Source organism: Balaenoptera acutorostrata, chromosome 3 (genome assembly GCF_949987535.1).
Source record: "Balaenoptera acutorostrata chromosome 3, mBalAcu1.1, whole genome shotgun sequence".
Taxonomy (NCBI): Eukaryota; Metazoa; Chordata; class Mammalia; order Artiodactyla; family Balaenopteridae; genus Balaenoptera; species Balaenoptera acutorostrata.
This window is the reverse complement of record NC_080066.1, coordinates 149,393,367-149,408,173: the sequence shown is the minus strand read 5'-3', so window position 1 is coordinate 149,408,173 and position 14,807 is coordinate 149,393,367. Positions and strand designations below refer to the sequence as shown.

Genomic DNA, 14,807 nt, shown 5'->3' with positions numbered 1-14,807 from the left:
TTAAGATAGAAGCAAGGCAGAGATGCACACCTGGAGAGAAAGGGTGTGGGCAGCCTCCCTAATGAGGAGAAGCACAGTAAAGAGGCAGTTAAGTCATTTATACAGGGAGGTTCTTCCAGGTCTTTGTTTACCTTTGGCCAATTATCTGATTTCTTTTTTCACACCTGACCTGCCCTAGGACCCTCCCCAACATAAGTGGGCAATTTTTTTCCAAGATGGATTATAGCCCAGAGGCCTATGGGATGGCCTTAGCATCACATATTGTGGGGTAGTGCCCCCTCCTTTTTAACCCCCAAGGAGCCTTTCTGCGCATGTGCAATGTCTCCCTTGCCCCAAGGATGGGAAATGTATGACCTCTTGATCTTTTAACAGGGTTTAGCCCCTCTCTGTCCCTGCCATAAAAGTGTCCAATGTCCGGTTATCTACCCTATTCCTGTTGTTGTTTCTTATATTTAAGTGCAGATCTCGAAATATAGACAGGAATCTGGTCATAAATATGTAGTCCGCAGCCCGTTTGTCTTTTGCCTCAGGAATTGCAAACAGGGGGCTGGTAATGAATGTCCGGCCTGGAACTCATCTTCTTCTCACCCCAGGAGGCCAGTTGTAAATGCCTAGCCTGGAGCCCATCTATCTCCTGCCTCATCCCTATCCCACAAATAACTATAGAGGCTAGAGTACTGGCTTCAAAGTAGCTTTTTCAAACCTGATTTTATTGAGCTGATTTTATGTGCCAGGGAGTGTTCTAAGTAGAGATCCAGAACACAGGAGCTACAGGTTTCTATATCCTTTGACGATTACTACAAACACGACTTAAGTCTCTTAGTCCCATTGCAAACCAGCTTGCCGGAACCAAACCGCTGACCCTCGAATTTCCCGGGGGGAAGCGTGAGTATGTTACTACGGATCGATTGCTTTTGCCTGGCGGAGACCTATCTGGAAGGGCCCTGCACTGGGAGGCCAAGGAAAGGACGTCAGTCAAGGACCTTACTCCTAGGGAGGGACCCAGAGCCACTGAGATTCGGGAGGCTACGCTGGCCTGTCTGGCTGGGCATCCAAGCGAGTCAGAGAGTTCAGTCATGTTCGCCCACGCGGTGAAGCGCAAGAATAAGACCCTTCGCTACTAAGTTCCCACGTTGGTGAGCGCAGTGAGAAAAAAGTGGGGGCGGGATTCCGGAAGGGGTGGGACCACAAGTCTGGCTGGAAGGAGAGTGCGGTGAAACTGTAACGCGTGCGACCCGGAACGGCAGTCTGGGCTAGGAAGGGGCTGGCGTTTAGGCCGTCCTAGTCTCCTAGTCTCTCCCCGCGCTGGTTGTGGGATCTCGAGTGTCCCTTTTACCTCTTTGGTAGTTACCTGGATGTGCTTCTGAGAGTGATGTCAGAACCAGATTTTAACCCAAGTCTGGATGATTACTAAACTTCCACCCTCCCCCGCTCCGCGCCCGCCCGCCCCCAGCTACAGCTTGACGATACTCTGGATCATTGGAACTAGTTGTATTTACTTAATTTAACTGTATAATTTCGGGCATCTTCAGGTTTCAGCTTCTTAGTTTGTGAACTGGCTTAATTCTTCCAGGGTTGTTATGAGTTAAATAAATCCTTGTGAGTTGAATGTAGCACACTGTAGCAGCCCTCCAAAGATGGTCGCTGAATTATAGTTGATATTTTTAAAGCACGTTGAAAGTAGTTTTGGTGTTTATTTCTTTGCATCCATTCCTACGCGGAGTTCCCAGAAAGTTGCATTCGTCTTGAAATTTAGATTGATGTTGGCTTAACACTTTAACACCAACCCGAGTTGGAGTCCAGCGAGACCACTCATTTTCTTTTCAGTTTGACCTTGGCAAGTTACTTTGCTTCAGCAAGGCTTGATGTCATAGTAAGTGAAACAATTTAAATATAAAGCATGTGGACAAAGTCCACTTTGTTTTACATAGTTTATTACTTTGGTATGGATTTGGTACAGGTGAAGTTAACCAGCTTTTGCATTTAAGCAGGACTAAACGAAAGAAGTGACCTTAGAAAAGTAATGAGTTTTTTTACTCATCTTTGATGAATGTGGATTTCTTGCTCATCTTTGGAAACTCCTTTTTATCTATCTTTCTAAAAGTTTAAAGAAAACTCTAAGACAATGTAGCTGACAGAGAATGTGTAAAAACTATCCTCCCTGTAGTTTCCCCTGCCACAAAATATAGATCCATTCAAAAATACTGTGATTGTAGTCACTACCTTGAGGTCACCTGCATGTCCCACTGGAAGACAGTTTGATTTTGTTTCTTATCTTTCAAAATCATCAAAGCTAAGCTCTTAAAACCACTAGTATTAAAGTACCTTCTAGGGTTTCCCTCATTTGTTTTATTTCATGGAATGGAAACTACCATAGTAGATTTCTTCCCAAGTATATTTCTCTATACTGTGTCTATATTGGACATGTACTATACTGGACCTAGGTCTGTACTGTTTCAAAGTATGGGTCCTAGACATATAACTACTTTTGTAGAGGAAAATGTTGAATTCAGTACTCTGAAACCCAACACTGCTAGAAAGAGCTCAAAAGATACATCGTCTTCATCATGTATCAGTCAAATATGCCATAATTACTATAGTATACTACTGTACTTCAAGTTGAAATTATTTCCTCTCTTAGGTAAATGTTAATGGCTGCTTCATAAGAATCTTTATTCAGCAACATACAGAAGAGGACTTAGAGTACCAGGTATAGGCTAATAATACTCTCTTTCCCCTGTCTCACAAAGCACTTGAAAAAGAAAATATATTTGTTGTTTCAGTTTCCACACTGCCCATTTAGTCCCCAGAATTTACCTTTCTAATCTGACCAGTGACTACTGGTTTCTACATTCTAAAAAATTAGCCCATTTAATGTTTTCTGTTCAGTTGAGTGGTACGCAACTGTCACTACAGTCTAATTTTAGAACATTTTCATCACCCTAAGAGAAACACCATACTCACTAGTAGCCACTTCCTGTTCTCCCCTACCCTTCTCCCATCCTAGGTAACCACTAATCTACTTCTGTCTATAGATTTAATACAATAATACAACTTATGGTCTTTTGTGACTGACTTTGTTCACTTAGCATAATGTTTTCAAGGTTCATTCATGTAACGTGTATCAAAACCTCATTCCTTTAATGGCTAAATAATATTCCATCAGTTGGAATATTTATTTTTCATTGATGAACATTTAGGTTGTTTTCATTTCTTGGCTATTATGAATAATGCTGCTATGAACATTCATGTACAGATATTTGTATGGATGTGTTTTCATTTCTCTTGAGTAAATACCTAGTAGTAGAATTGCTGGGTCGTATGGTAACTCCATGTTTAACATTTTGAGGAACTGCCAAGCTATTTCCCAAAAACTACATCATTTTACATTCCCACCAGCAATATACGAGGCTTCTGATTTTTCCATTCTTGCCAACAGTTTTCATTGTCCACTTTTTTTTTTAAAATTAAACCCTTACTAGTGGGTGTGAAGTGGTATCTCACTGTGGTTTTGATTTGCATTTCCCTAATGACTAATGGTGCAGGATATTCGTTCATACAATGGATTATTGGTTATCTGTATATCTTCTTTGGGGAAATGTCTATTCAAGTCCTTTGCCCATTTTTAAATGGGGCTGTTTTTCTTTTTATTGGGCAGAGGTTTTCTTAAACACCTGGAACCAGTAAGTTTCCCAGTCTTTGTCAAGAGGCTCTGTGTGCTTGATTGGGCATGCCTTCAGTATTCAGGCAAGTTACAAACTCTGCTTTAAGCTGTTAACTTCTTGCTTGCTCAGAGCCTCAAGGTTAGCCATAGGTGAGTGTTTAGGGCCTTCTCAGATCTCTCCTGAGCTTACACACTGCTCTGGGCATGTGGACAGTTCTGCTTATGTGCATGTCCTTCCAGACTGTCAGGAATATGTTTGAGCTTTTCAGAGTCCTCTGTGGTCACCTTATGCCTCATATTTTCCTTTTGAGTTTTTTGGTTAGACTATTCCTTGCCCCGTTATCTACCACCTCAGGCAGTATAATGTAAACAATGGCCTCTGAATTTTTTCAGCAGACACTTCCAGGGAGAAGTCTGTTTGCACTAGTTGAGTTCCAAGTCAGGAAAACTAAAGACAGCCTTGTGAGTGGGTCTTCCAGGCAACCACCAGACTGGTCAAATAATGAAAATTCTCAGGGAATAAGACTTTAAGGAGCTCCACCCCATTATGCCCCTTCCAGTGGTTACTGCTTTATATCATGATTTTAGACTACTGGTTTTCATGTTTACCAAGGAGCTGGGGTCCAGACGTGGGAATAGGTAGGTTAAAAATGCCACCAAGCTTTCTGCTTTAACCGAGATTCAGTCATTCTTCTTACGTAAGTGTTCCCAACATTATTGCAGGCCTTTTTTAATTTCCAAAGTTCTGTAAAAGTAGATTTGACAACTTTTGCCAGTGTTCTCATTGCGTTAATGGAGAAGGTTTTGGAGATTCTTACTCTGCCATTTCACTGATGTCACTTTTTTTGTTTTTGGGGGGGCTTTGGTGAGATTTTTCTAAATTTTCATTTGTTTATTGCTCTTTGAGGCACTTTTATGATGGTACCTTTAAAATCTTTGTTAATGTCACTTGATAGTCTTTCCTAATTCAAGTTGCTGTTTCTTGATTCTTCTTATGACAAGTGAATTTTTATTTTATCTTGGACATTCTGTATAGTATGTTAGGAAACTTTATATTCTCTTTAGGTCTTCTACTTTAGCAGCAGTCACCATGCTTGCGTTAAGCTTGTGGGTAGAAGTTAATGTAGGTAGAGAAGACCAAACACTGTGCCCTGGGGGTACTCCAAGTTCAGAGGGTTGGGGTGTACAGGAGGGACCAATACAGGAGACTAAGAAGGGTTCTCAGTGAGGTAAAAGGAAAACCAGGTTTAAGGGAAGAGAAGGAAAATGTGATCAACAGTGTCAAATTTTGCTCATGAAATAAGATGAGAACAGAGAGTTAAACATTGCATTTAGTAACATAGATGTCAGTGATGGTTGGAATGGGTCTAAGAGAAAGTGGAAAGAGCAGCAAGCATAGACAACTTGTTTGAGAAATTTTACTGCAGGTAAGAACAAAGAAATGGGATAATAACTGATGGGGAAGTAAGGTCTAGAGAAATTTGTTAATAAGATGGGAGAAATAATAGTATTTTTTATGATGAATCGTGCAGTGTGGTGAGCAAGATTTTTGATGAATCACTGCCCTTCAGTATATAAGATGATTGGGATCTAGTGCAGAAATGAAGATATTTAGCTAGGAGGGTAGGTACCATGGTAATGAGTGGTCGGTAGTACAGTGCAATTTTGACACTAACTATGTAGCATTAGTGCAGACTTCATAGATTAAGTGCACAGTTCTCCATAAAACTCCCCTTATCAGACACCAGCTGAAAGCTCTGCGATATGAGGCCACCTGTGCTTCTGATCAACTGGTAACAAATTCAGTGGTTCCTAATAGCCTCTCAGGTTCAGTAATTCAGTAGAATGACTCAGAACTCAGGAAAGCACTATACTTAGGATTAGTGTTTTATCATAATGGATATGAATTAGGAACAGCTGAAAGAAGAGGCCCTTAGGGCAAGGTCTGGGGAGGGTCCCAAAGGCAGAGTTTCCTTGTTTTCTCCCTCTGGAATCAGGGTATGCCACCATCCCAGCACATTGATGTGTTCACCAACCAGGATGCTCATCCAGAGTTTTTCACTGGGATTTTATAATTGGGATTTTCATCATCTATGGTTGATTGGATCATTGGCTGTGTGACTGAACTCAATCTCCTGCCACCCTTTCCTCCTTGGAGGTCAGGAGGTCAGGTGGCTATCACATGGCTCAAGGTCCCAACCCTCTAGTCACATGGTTGATCATCCCAGCATGACCAGCCTCTATCCTGTGACTATCTAGGGACCCACAATGAGTCACCTCATTGGTATAAACTCAGTTGTGGTCGCAATAACAAAGATGTCCTGTCACTCAGGAAATTCCAAGTGAGTAGCTCCCTCCCAAGAACCCAGGACCAAGACCAGAGAAATTCTTTATTATGTTACATGTGGGTATTGTGATGGCAGTGGTCCAGAAAAGAGATGATGGTGGCTTGGACTAGAATATTAGAAGATATAGTTATAAATTGTCAGATTCAAGAAATATTTTGACAGAACTCAGTGATGGATTAGATGTGAGATAGGAATTAGAGGAGCTAAAGATGACTCCAGAGAAGCTGGTTTGAGTAATTGGATGAAAGTATTTGACCTTAATTGGGATGTGAAAGATTGAGTAGCAGCAGATTGGGGCAGAAAGAGTGTTGGGGTAAAAAATCAAGAATTTTTTTCATGTTAATTTATATATACCTGTTAAACTTTCAAGTGGAGATGTCAAGTAGGAGGGCAGGTCTTCACTTCAGTGGGATGTTTCCCATTGAAAATGTGCATTTGGAAGTTGTTAGGTTATAGAAGCTATTTAAATCCATGGAACTGGATGGCATTGCCTAGGGGCTCTGTTGGTTATGAATAGGTAGAAAAGGTGTGAAGACTGAGCCTTTTGAGATACTCAGACATTTTGAGATGGGAAGGTGAGGAAGAATGAATAAAGGGAGGCTGAGAAGGAGTTAGGAAAATTACAGGTGTGTCTTTTTGTTACCACCCGGGATTCTTGGCCTTCCTTAATCAATAGAAATTGATAAGAGGCCATACAAGAAATTCAGGCAAGGCTTTATTAGCAGGGGGGAGCAAAAACAGTTAACAGGTTCCCTTGCTTGATCCCTGAGGGTGGGGGCCAGCTGATTCCTTATATGGGGTGAGGGTAGGGATGTGTCCAGGGGTGGGGCTAAAGGGGTGGCTTAGGTGTTCTGCCCACCCCTTTGGTGGTGTTGAGTGCAGGGGGCATGTGCAGTACCCTGCTTTTGCTCCTGACACCCTGTTTTTGCTTCCTGCTCTTCAGAAGTGGCAGTTGGGTTTTTGGTCTTTTTGTATCTAATTGTCCATAATCTGCCCCAACTGTGCATGCTTGCAGTGATTTTTAGTCCCTTGTACTTTCTTTGCATTTTGTTGCTGGAGGAGAAGTTTGTCCAGGTGCAAGCACTGCAGCAAAGGGTCCCAGGTCCCAGGTCCCAGCGTGTCTCATTTTCATTGACACCAAGAGACAAAAAAGTTATTTTACTTATACAAAGAATGATTGCATATTGACATTAGAAGTATTATCTGGTTATATATAACAGATATTTTTCCTGGTTTGTTATCTTTTGATTTTATGTCATTTTTATTTCATTTATTTGCAGGTAAGAGACCAAATTTTTATGTGGTCAGATTTACTGGGTTTTTAAATTCATAGCCTCAAGGTTTTGTCGGTATTCCAACTTCAAAATTATAGAATTTTATATTTTACAGTGTTTTTATCTGTTTGTATTACTTTAATTGGTAATATTAATATATTGATGGTAGGGATCAAACTTAATTTTTTTCCAAATTGCTAGACTTTTACAGCTTTAGGATGAGAGTAAAGCCCATTAGATTATCGGAGGAGATGCTAAAGCAGCAATGGCAATTCATGGGCTCTTTTAAGGTGTACCACATACTGAGAAGGGTAACATATTTCATGAGATTGTTTTATCACTTGGTTAGAAAATGGAGAAAAGTGCTCTCTAATTGTCCTATTTTGCAAAATCATAAAATTGAAAGAATTCTAGTCTTGAAGAAGCAAGGCCACGATTTTATTCCTGGATTTACCCATTACAATCATGGGCAAGTCATTTAGTTGGCTGTGCTTTTATTTCCTCATCTATTGAGTGTATTCTTTTTCCCTTAGCTCATAGGTCTTTTGTAAGAATCAACTAATATAATGCTTCTGATGGTGATATTTAAATCATAAGGTCAAGTACAGATGGGGGTAATGATTTTGGTATTTGCTCATGTGCTAAAATGTTTCCCAGTGATAGTGTGTACTATGTCTACTCTGAAAAGAAGAATGGTAACTCACCAGGGAAAATAATCTATAGGATTTTGTATAATCTGCCACTGTTGGTGTTCAGATAAGTAATGTATAGATAGACTGAATTCTGCCCTTCTATTTTGTTTAATTGTTTCCCTGTCTTGTTTCAGTTGCTGATTGTTGGAGGTTCTTTTGGTCTTCGTGAGTTTTCACAAATCCGTTATGATGCTGCGAAGATTAAAGTAAGAACTGTCATTGGAGTTTGACATGTGTACATGTATGTTCTGGTTTATGAGACACGAATACTCAGTAAACTAAGCTGTCTTGAGTTTTATCTTGCTTTTTAAGACTGATATATGGGGACTTCCCTGGCGGTCCAGTGGTTAAGACTCTGCGCTTCCAACGCAGGGTGCACGGGTTTGATCCCTGGTTGGGGAACTAAGATCCCACATGCTGCATGGTGAGGCCAAAAAATAAAATAAATAAAATAAAAATAATACAAACAGCTGTTAAAAAAAAGAGATTGATATATGATCTTTGGGCTCTTTTTAAAAAATTTTTATACAATTTTTAAAGGTTACTTTCCATTTACAGTAATTACAAAATATTGACCATATTCCCCATGTCATACATTATATCCTTGAGCCTGTTTTACACCCAACAGTTTGTACTTCCCACGCCCTCACCCCTATTGCCTCTCTCCCCTCCCCACTGGTAACCACTAGTTTGTTTTCTATATTTGTGAGTCTGCTTCTTTTTTCATTGTATTCACTAGTTCGTTGTATTTTTTAGAATCCACATATACGTGATATCATACAGTATTTGTCTTTCTCTATCTGATTTATTTCACTTAGCATAATGCCCTCCAAGTCCATCCATGTTGCTGCAAATGGCAAAATTTCATTCTTTTTTTATGGCTAAGTAAGATTACATTATACATATATATACATGTATATATATATATATACACACACACACACACACACACACACACACACACACCGCACATCTTCTTTACCCATTCATCTGTTGATGGACACTTAGGTTGCTCCCATATCTTGGCAATTTTTTCAATAAATACTACGGTACTACACGATCTGCAGTTGGTTGAATCCACGGATGCAGAACTCGCAGATATGGCAGGGCAACTGTTATTTACTGAGGAAAATCCTTGTATAAGTGGACCCTCGAAGTTCAAACTCGTGTTGTTCAAGGGTCAGCTGTATTTCATTAGCAGACCTCAGTAATGTTGGTAGAAAATTAGAGTATTAAAGGCCTATTCATTTTTTTCAGTTAATTTTATGGTTTAAGAGAAATACCAATGCTAGTTAGTGTTAAAGACAGTAGGTATTAGAATAAATAGTAAATTTAAAAGGGATATATAGTTTCTATGAGGGAATAGAGCAATTATGAAATGAGTTTTAAAGTTTCTGTTAGCATCCCAATTATTGTATTAAGGAATATTTTCCCTTTTCCTTTAAGATGAAAGTTATAATAACCTGGCTTTTGGAATAGGGATGTCATGCACATATTTGAAAAATAATTGAATATTTGTCATGTGTTTATCATGTGTTAGATCCTACAGATAAAGATTCAAGAAACTGGTTCTTATAAAGCTTATAGCATCATCAAGGCTGGGAGACATCTAATATAAAAATGTATCCAAACATACAATATAACAATGCCCAGTGAAATGCTATATTGGAACTCTGTGTAAAACATTTCTAGAACTTCAAGGAGAGGCATACGGTTTAAGACTTGGGAAAGGGGTATCAGAGAAGGTCTGCTAGAGGTATCAACCTTTGAATTAAGGTTAAGAATGAGTAAGAGTTAGCTAAATGATGGAAATTATTAGTATTATATAACATAGAGTGGCTAACATAGAGGGGAGATTGGGGGAGCAAGATAGAAGGGAAGAGATTGTTTCAAGTGGAGAGACCTGTTAAGACACTTTGGCAGTAGTATAGATGAACAATAATGGAATCTGAAATGAAACATTTGCAATGAAGATAGAAATGAATGGGTTCCAGAAAAATTTTTAGCAGCAAACTGATAGTGACATATAATATTAAAATCTGAATAAATATCAGATGACTTGAGGCTTTGCTTTTGAGGACTGGGTAAATTTTCATAGCAAGAGAGAGTGAGGGAGATTGCAGTAACAGAAGAGGTCTAGACGAGGGGGTCGAAGTAAAGAGAACAAAGTTGGGAGAAATGAGGTTGATTGAAGTTAAGAGGATGAGATTGGTCAAGGTCTATGGAAGGAGGCTGAGAGGACAAAGTTGAGGTGAGAAGGATCAGAGAACAAGACCTACTGAGATTGAGATGTCCAGGTTGGTTGCTGTTGAGAAGTCAGACTCAGGTGAAGTCAAGAGTCAGTGTTTAGGTGAGGTTGAGTTCAAATAAGGTTGAGAGGGTAAGGTGGATTAAATTTGAGAGGAATTGAGAAGGTAAGATTGATTGAGGTTGACAGTTGTTACAAGGGTTGAGAGGTTGAGATTAAGGAGGAGTCGAGGGAAAGATTGCTGAGGTCAAGGGCTGGGGGTCAAGACTGTGGCTGAGAGGACAAATTCAGTTAAGAAAGATCAAGAGAGGATAAAGGATAAGTACAGCTGAGAAGTTTTGAGGAGGGTGGAAAAAGACGGTATTGATTCAGAGTGACCAGCCATTTTAGTTTGCCTGGAACTGTCCTGATTTTAGGACTGAAAATCCAGTGTCCCAGGACGTAAAAATTCCTGCTTTTCAGTCGTGGGTATGGAAGGTTGAAAGGAAAGTACAGAACCCATGAGGTGAGCTTAAACAAATAAGCTGAAAGCAATAGCTTTCAATTTCTAGTGTGAAATAGATATGACATAGCTCATCTGCCTTCATTATGGCTGTTGCTCTTTTTTTCTTCTGACTCCTAATGCTAACAACTGTGGATCCACAGTAATAGATTATCTGCTTTTGCATCACTCCAAGTAATACGATTTAAGTGTACAATTAAGTGCATTGTAATCCTGAGCATTAACAGTCTTTTTTTTTAAACCTTTGCTTGACTGTTGTAGTTTGTAAAGAAATAGTGCTTGTTTAATTTTTAATGTTGTAAATATCATGACCATGTTTTTTAGGATTCAGATAATGAAAATGAGAATAATTATAGTACCAAGCACCAGTCTGTTCTCTGTATCTATGAGCTTGGTTTTTTTTGTTTGTTTGTGTGTTTTTTTAGATTCCAAATACAAGTGAGATCATTACTGACTGTATTCCCCACACTGTATGTTTCATACCCATAACTCATTTATTTTGTAACTGGTAGTTTGTACCTCTTAATTTTCTTACCCATTTCTCTCCTCCTCCTTCCCCCCTTCCCTATGGCAACTACTTGTTTGTTCTCTGTATGTATGACTCTGTTTCTGTTTTGTAATGTTTGTTCATTTGTTTCGTTTTTCAGGTTTCACATGTAAGTGAAATCAAACAGTATTTGTGTTTCTTTGCCTGACTTATTTCACTTAGCATAATCCTGTTGTCAAAATGGGGAGGTCCATCCCTGTTGTCAAAAATGGCAAGATTTCTTTTTTTTATGGCTCAATAATATTCCATTGTATATACACATCACAATTTCTTTATCCATTACCCATTGATGGACACTTAGGTTGTTTCCATGTCTTGGCTACTGTGAATAATGCTGTGGTGAACATGGGGTGCAGATACCTCTTCAAGATAGTGATTTCATTTCCTTCAGATAAATACCCAGAGGTGAAATTCCTGGGCCATATGGTAACTCTATTTTCCACTTTTTGCAGGAATCTCCATAGTGTTTTCCACAGTAGCTGTACCAATTTATATTCCCACCAACAGTGCACAAGGACTCCCTTTTTCCACATCCTCTCCATCAGTTGTCATTTCTTGTCCTTTTGATAATAGCCATTCTAACAAGTATGAGGTGATATCTCATTGTGGTTTTGATTTGCATTTTCCTGATGATTAGTGATGTTGAGCATCTTTTCATCTACCTGTTGGTCATCTGTATGTCTTCTTTGGAAAAATGTTCTGATCCTCTGCCCATTTTTTTAAGCAGATTTTTTTGGGGGGGTGCTACTGAGTTGTATGAGTTCTTTATATATTTCAGATATTAACCTTTTATGAGTTATATGATTTGCACTTATTTTCTTTCATTCAGTAGGTTGCCTTATCATTGTGTTGATTGCCTTTTTCTCCCCCCAGTATTATGTATGTGAAATTCATCTCTATTTTAGCTCTAAATTCAGGGTCAGCAAGCTTTTCCTGTAAGGAGCCAGGTAGTAAGTGTTTTAGGCTTTGTGAGCTACACTCTTTCACAACTATTGAAATCTCGTGTTGTATCACAAAAGCAGCCATGGACAAAAACAAATGAGCATGGCTGTGTTCAAATAAAACTTTACTTACAAAAATGGATATTAGACTAGATTTGGTCCATGGGCCATAGTTGCTGACCCCATGATTTTTTCATTGCTGTATGGTATTCCACTAATTATACTATAATTTATTTATCTATTTTACTCTTAGACATTTGGGTTGCTTGGCAGTTTTGGTTAGTGAAAATAATGTTGCTGTGAACATTCTTGTATAGTTTTCTTGCTGCATGTGTACAAAAAAGGAATTGCTGGATTATCACCTTTATTTGATAATTTCCATACTGTTTTTCAGAGTGATTGAATCAGTTGTAGGGGAGAAAAAATAATTTTCCCTTTACCCTTCTACATTCTTGGCTGTGATCCTTCCGTAATAAAATACAGATTAACAAGAGAAAAACAAACAGAAGTTTAATAACATGTATACCTCTTGTATACATGATAGATACCCAGGAAAAGTGAGTAAAACTTTCCCCACCATCACCTTAAATACTCTCTTAAGACAGAAGAAGGATGTTGGAGGGGGAGGGCAGTTATGAGAGGTTACTGGGAAAAACACAGTAAAAGGGTAAGGTTGTTACACAGATTTAAGTGGGTGCCTTCTCGATTGGTAGAAGTTTGTTGTGATTTAGAATCATCCTTCTCTTCCTGGTACTAAAAGGGAGACACTTATAAATGGAGATTTCCGTTATAAATGTATGTGTCCCTCACAAAAGGATAACTTGTACTGGTTTTCAGAGCTTCTCTGTTTGCAGATGACATGATCGTGTATATAGAGCATTTTAAGGCATTCACTAAAAATTATTATAACTAATAAATGAGTTCAGCACTCATATGGCTATAGGACACTTATAGGGGTGGCATTAGGATTTGGTAAGACTGTAAACCTCAAGGGCAGAGAATATTTAAGTATCCTGCCTGATCTCCTCTCCTCTCTCCTCTCTCCACCACAATACCAAAGACAATGCTTTCAGAGCTGACCTGATGTGCAAGTTCTTTTTCCTTGTAAGGTCTTGCCAAGCTCCTGGTAAGGAATGAATATACCAATTTAAGACAGTAAGCCTTTAAGAATCCATGGGAGGGTAAAATCAAATCCCATAACTGCTGGGTGGGTGACTCACAGACTGGCGAACACTTATACCACAGAAGTCCACCCACTGGAGTGAAGTTTCTGAGCCCCACGTCAGGCTTCCCAACCTGGGGGTCCGGCAAAGGGAGGAGGAATTCCTAGAGAATCAGACTTTGAAGTCTAGTGGGAATTGATTGCAGGACTGTGACAGGACTGGGGGAAACAGAGACCCCACTCTTGGAGGGCACACACAAAGTAATGTGTGCATCGGGACCCAGGGGAAGGAGCAGTGACCCTGGGGGAGACTGAACCAGACGTACTTGCTGCTGTTGGGGGGTCTCCTGCAGAGGCGAGTGGTGGCTCTGTTTCACCGTGGGGATAAGGACACTGGCAGCAGAGGTCCTGGGAAGTTCTCCTTGGCGTGAGCCCTCCCAGAGTCTGCCATTAACCCCACCAAAGAGCACCGGTAGGCTCCAGTGTTGGGTTGCCTCAGGCAAAACAACCAACAGGGAGGGAACCCAGCCCCACCCATCAACAGTCAAGTGGATTAAGGTTTTACTGAGCTCTGATCGCCACAGCAACAGGGAGGGAACCCAGCCCCACCCATCAACAGTCAAGTGGATTAAGGTTTTACTGAGCTCTGACCGCCACAGCAACAGTCAGCTCTACCCACCACCAGAGCCTCCCATCAAGCCTCTTAGATAGCCTCAACCACCAGAGGGCAGACAACAGAAGCAAGAAAAACTACAATCCTGCAGCCTGTGGACCAAAAACCACAGTTACAGAAAGAAAGAGAAGATGAAAAGGCAGAGGGCTATGTACCAGATGAAGGAACAAGAAAAAACCCCAGAAAAACAACTAAATGAAGTGGAGATAGGCAACCTTCCAGAAAAAGAATTCAGAATAATGATAGTGAAGATGATCCAGGACCTCGGAATAAGAATGGAGGCAAAGATTGAGAAGATGCAAGAAATGATTAACAAAGACCTAGAAGAATTAAAGAACAAACAAACAGAGATGACCAATACAATAACTGAAATGAAAACTACACTAGAAGGAATCAATAGCAGAATAACAGGCAGAAGAACGGATAAGTGACCTGGAAGACAGAATGGTGGAATTCACTGCTGCGGAACAGACTAAAGAAAAAAGAATGAAAAGAAATGAAGACAGCATAAGAGACCTCTGGGACAACATTAAACGCAACAACATTCGCATTATAGGGGTCCCAGAAGGAGAAGAGAGAGAGAAAGGACCAGAGAAAATATTTGAAGAGATTATAGTTGAAAACTTCCCTAACATGGGAAAGGAAATAGCCACCCAAGTCCAGGAAGCGCAGAGAGTCCCATACAGAATAAACCCAAGGAGAAACACGCCGAGACACATAGTAATCAAAGTGGCAAAAATTAAAGACAAAGAAAAA

General features: G+C 39.9%; 1 protein-coding gene across 3 annotated transcripts in view; it reads left to right on the top strand.

Moving 5' to 3' along the window:
• Positions 1-907: 907 nt before the first annotated feature.
• Positions 908-14,807, top strand: part of SYNJ2BP (synaptojanin 2 binding protein) — an 87,891-nt gene continuing 73,991 nt past the window's right edge. Inside the window, exons 1-2 of one of the 3 annotated variants that reach the window (XM_057542419.1) lie at positions 908-970; positions 8,113-8,184. The gene's annotated coding sequence lies outside the window, so the exon portion shown is untranslated. Of the gene's footprint in view, positions 1,137-8,112; positions 8,185-14,807 lie in introns of all 3 variants that reach the window. The other 2 variants (XM_057542418.1, XM_057542420.1) reach the window with 2 other exon arrangements.